Below are 5,302 nucleotides of genomic sequence, written 5' to 3' on the forward strand. Positions count from 1 at the left end.
TAAATAAGAGATAAAATCTACATTTCTTAAGGAACATAAACTCTTTGCTCTCTCTCTCTCTCTCTATCTCTCTCTCTCATCTGCTCTCTCCTCTCTCTCTCTCTCTCTCTCCTTGAGTGGAACGGTGGTACTATGTTTTGTTATGAAGGCTAAAGAAACTTGTAGGGTAATTTAAACAAAAACTTTTCATGTTGCATCTTTATTATACAGTCTTTATTTCAGTTCAGATAACAGAAATCTCCCTGATAGAATATGACAGATTTCTATTAATTCCTTATTATATTTGTTACAGTTGAAGGCATTTGTTTTAGGAGTTAAAAATGGCATGTAGTATTCGAAACATAACCCTTGTCTCACAAGAGTGAAATAAATTTAGTTCAAGGGCATTCAGAACTATGCTCTTCAGTTTCGTCCACCTCAGGAACTGCTGTCTATTACTGCACCTTCTATTAAATGCTCATTTCACCTCAAACTCCATAATGCTATTACGAGGGAATCAGCTTCTGTTTGAAGTGCGACAGTAGCTTGAGTGATTTCGAAATTTTGAGACATGTAATTGAATTTCATCGGGAACATTAACTCACCCTTCCTCTCTTCTCCGTCCTGAGTAATATTATAGATTCTAGTTCGCTATTCAGATGAGCCCTAAATTTTGTAGCACTGCTTAATAATTCATCTGACTCGGCTTTGAAGTTCTGAACCATGCCCATCGAATATAGAGAAAGGCCTTGATAACTGTGTTAAGGAAGCTGCCAAGAGATCATTGGTTATTTGGGTTTTAAAATGGGGAAGATGATGTCAGGGATGTTGTTTGTATATCTAATCAAGAGGTCCCACTTACTGTTCCATCTAATGTTTGTCAATACCCGTGAATACAACAATCCAGTAAGTAATTTGCTAATGTAGTATTAACATTGTACTCTTAGTAAACAGGAAAGTATTAAACAGCATATCGTCTTGGTTGGTAGTACTGAGTCCAGAGGTCCACGCCAAGACTTAACCACGTAGCTGGTCATGATTTAGCAAAGGCCCCTGCTAGCATAAGACCGACTTTAATTTGGAGATGAACTAGCCAATTGCTCTTAAATCAAAACATCTTGAATACCATGAAACGTAACTTTTATCTTAAAATGCAACTGTCACCTTAAGCTTAGCTTTCACCTTACAACAGCCTTCACCTTAAAGCTTAGCTTTCACCTTACAACAGCCTTCACCTTAAAGCTTAGTTTTCACCTTACAACAGCCTTCACCTTAAAGCTTAGCTTTCACCTTACAACAGCCTTCACCTTAAAGCTTAGCTTTCACCTTACAACAGCCTTCACCTTAAAGCTTAGCTTTCACCTTACAACAGCCTGTGGAGTGGGGGGGCTCTTATTTCGAAACACCTGGTAAATATATATATATAATATATATAATATATATATATATAATATATATGAATGCCTCAGTTTTCATCCTTGAAGTTTCATAAATATATCCAGTATACTGTAAAAAATACTAAGCCAATAATTAAACATGAAATGTAAATAAGAGATAAAATCTACATTTCTTAAGGAACATAAACTCTCTCTTCTCTCTCTCTCTCTCTCTCTCTCTCTCTCTCTCTCTCTCTCGTAGTAGTAGTAGCCATCTTGCTTGGTGAGACGTACCCGCGTGAAGTCAGATTAATCAACAGATATCACAAGTTTAACATACGACTAGAATTTGAGAAATATCTAGAAGTGTTCGTGAACTATCGGTGATACAGATTAGTGTGAAAATAGTAGGATAAACGCGTCTTCTAAGTTAGTTTATCAGTGTAATACTATAAATCAGAACAAGATGGCAGTAAGTTCCAACGCGGGAAGAGGTGGCGTAATTTGGCGTGTTTTGCAGATTCGCAATACGATGAGGTAGCAGGAAGGGAACTGGCATTTCTCCATCTATGAAATCAGCAACAGTCCTAACCAAAAAGATACAAAAAGCATTCATAGATATATTAGAAGGATATAATCCTTCAAACTGGAACAAATCTAATGAAAACATCTTGAAAATAATTGAAGAAGTTCCAAATAAAATCCAAGTGGTCAAGAGACTCCATAAAGAAAATATATACCATCCCAAATACCAACATATCTTTCTGACAAAGAAAATGAATAAGGTGAATCTTGTGAATATCCTAATTGATGCATTAGGAAAAAGAATGCCAAAAGCATGCAAACTGTGTAAGGTTTGGTATAGCATAGTCAATCCACAAAACCTAATCAGAAAATGTGCTGCATGCAACATTCCGACCCATCCACAGTGTGCTGAGGTAATACAAGATTTGAGAAAAAGATACAAGAATTTTTGTTCAACATGTCTATCATGGATAGACAATGTTATTAAATCAAGATTGAAGTACAATAGTTGAGGATGAAGAAGAAGAGGAAGAGGAAGAAGAAGAAGAAAAAGAAGAAGAGGAAAACGGAAGAGAAGTAAACAAAATGAAATGACAGAAAAAATAAGGAAAACAAAGAACAAGATAAAAGTATGGATGCAGAGATACTCATTGATACTACATATGAGGCAATAAAGCAGCATACCTACGAAGAAAAAATAAATTACGATATGACAACAGAAAAGCAAATCCCGAAGAGGCTCTACCCAGATCTACACAATGACGGGAAAGAGGAAAAAAATAGACAAGAAAGACAAAATCTGCAACCTTTTGAAAAGAGGGAATTGCAGATTTGGAGAAAGATGTTACTACAAACATCCTAAGATATGTCAAAACTATGAAATATATGGTAAATGTGCATACTTAGATGGATATGGGGATGATTGCAGAGATCTGCATCCAAAAAATATGTAAAAACCTAAAAGAAGGAAAAGGATGTAAGTTCGACAAAAAATGCAATATATGCACCCTGTAGCCATGAATCATAATCAAATAAATAACCAACCAAGTAATAAAATCCAAAATAAGAAAGAAACAAATAAAGAGAGAAATCAAGAATATCAGGTAAAAGAGAAAAGCAAACCACCAATGAGATATGCAGAGGTGTCAGCAAAAAATTTCAAAGCATCAGCTCCGAAAATTCTACTCAAGAGATAATAACTGTATTTATTATGCAAGAGGATATTGCAGAAACGGAGAAAAATTGCAGATTCAGACACAAAATGAATAATTATGATGAAGGAAGATCAAATATTATGGAAAAGTTAGATTTTTTAATGTCAGAATTTCTGGAAATGAAAAAAAAAGAACAACATACCAGAACAGGAAAGAAACATGGGAAAATCCTTATTACTACCAGTATTAAATGAAGGAGAAAACACGCAAACCATCATAGTGATGAATGCGCAGGGTTTAGTTACGAGTAACTCAAAAGAAAAATAGAGTACTTAGAAGAACTAACCCAAAATGAAAAGAAAATAGATATAATGAATATAAGTTGAAACCCCTGGTATTGGCCCAAGAGACTGGGAATGATGATCAAATAAAAGGGTTCCAACTTATAGATCAGATAGAAAAAATAGGAATCAAGGGGGAACCGCAATATATGGGAAAGACAAAAAACAAGGAAAAATATATGAGAAATATAGTAACTCAGAATGTGAACTAATAGCGGTAGAATTTGAATCTGAAAAATTAATGAACATAGTAATATATCCAGACCTCCTAATACTAAAGAGTTTGACTTAATAATTGAAAAATTGGATGAGATATATGTAGAAATCACAAGGACTGGACTATTCTCCTATCTGGTGACTTCAACTTTCCTTTCGTAGAATGGAAAGAACGAATAGGAGATTGTGGTTGTACTTATACATATAAAAAAAGAGAGTAATAGTAGTGCAGAAGATAAGAGGCAATTTGAAAAGCTATTAGATATGCTACTAGAATACAACATTCAACAAATAAATCACCTGCCAACAAGAAAGGAAAATACTTTAGACCTAGTATTTGTGAACGAGATGAATTATGTTAAAGAAATAATAGTTTATATGCGAGTATTTCAGACCATAATGTCATAGAATTAACAGTTCATTCCAAAGCAAGTGAAAATAGAGATAAGCAAGAAATGAAAAAGTGGGAAGGATATGGAAAAATACAACTTTCTTCTACAGTAAAATATAAAATGGTCAGAAATTAATGAAGAATTAAACAAAGATTGGGATAACATTTTCGTAGTGATGACATAAGGGTAAATACGGAGATATTATATAAAATATTGGAGAAAATAGTGGAAAAATATATACCGAAAGAAGAAAAGTAAACATCATTCATGCATACCAAGAGACAGAAGGATCTTGTTCCAGAAAATCAGAAAGTGGAAAAAAGGTCTTGCAAAAGAAAAAAATGCATGGAAAGTTATAGAACTAAAAAGTAAGATAGAAAATGCAGAACAAAAGATTATACAATCAAAAAGAAAATGAAAAACGGGACTTGGAAGAAAAAACCCTATTAAATATCAAGCAAAACCCCAAACTATTATACTCATATGCGAAGAAGATGAATAAAAGAAGAATAGAAATAGGCCCTCTGAGAATTGAAGGGAGATTAACGAATGAAAAAAAGGAAATTTGCAACATACTGGCAGAACGATATAAGAGAGAATTCACCCCTAGAATAGATAATGAAGATAATGATATAGAAGTAAGGGAAAGAAACTAGTGAATATTTAGCTGACATAGAAATTAATGAAGCTGATATTGTGCAGGCAATTAATGAAATTAAAAATGGAGCTGCTGCAGGGCCGGATGGAGTCCCTGCTATTTTGTTAAAGAAAGTAGTTCATTCTATCGCAAGCCACTTGCAATATTATTAAGACAAAGTGTAGATACAGGCAAGATTTATGATGAGCACAAATTAGCATATATCACCCCTACTTTCAAAAGTGGATCAAGACTAGAGGCAAGTAATTATAGGCCTGTGAGTCTAACATCACATATTATGAAAGTGTATGAAAGGGTAATGAAAGAAAAAATATTATGAAACATTAATAAAAAATAATTTGTTTAATATAGGACAACACGGTTTCGTACCGGAAAAAGTACACAAACCCAACTGTTAGTCCACCGTGAGAACATATTCAAAAATATGAAAAGCAGAAAATGAAAACAGATGTGGTTTATCTAGACTTTGCAAAAGCTTTTGACAAAGTAGACCATAATATATTAGCAAAGAAAATTAGAAAACACAATAACGTAGATAAAGTAGGAAGATGGTTAAAAGAATTTTTACACAACAGAAAACAGATAGTTATTGCAAACGATGAGAAATCGGATGAAACCAAGGTAATATCCGGTGTGCCACAAGGTACGGTGCTAGCTGCAA

Source organism: Macrobrachium nipponense, chromosome 2, assembly GCF_015104395.2.
Source record: "Macrobrachium nipponense isolate FS-2020 chromosome 2, ASM1510439v2, whole genome shotgun sequence".
Taxonomy (NCBI): domain Eukaryota; kingdom Metazoa; phylum Arthropoda; class Malacostraca; order Decapoda; family Palaemonidae; genus Macrobrachium; species Macrobrachium nipponense.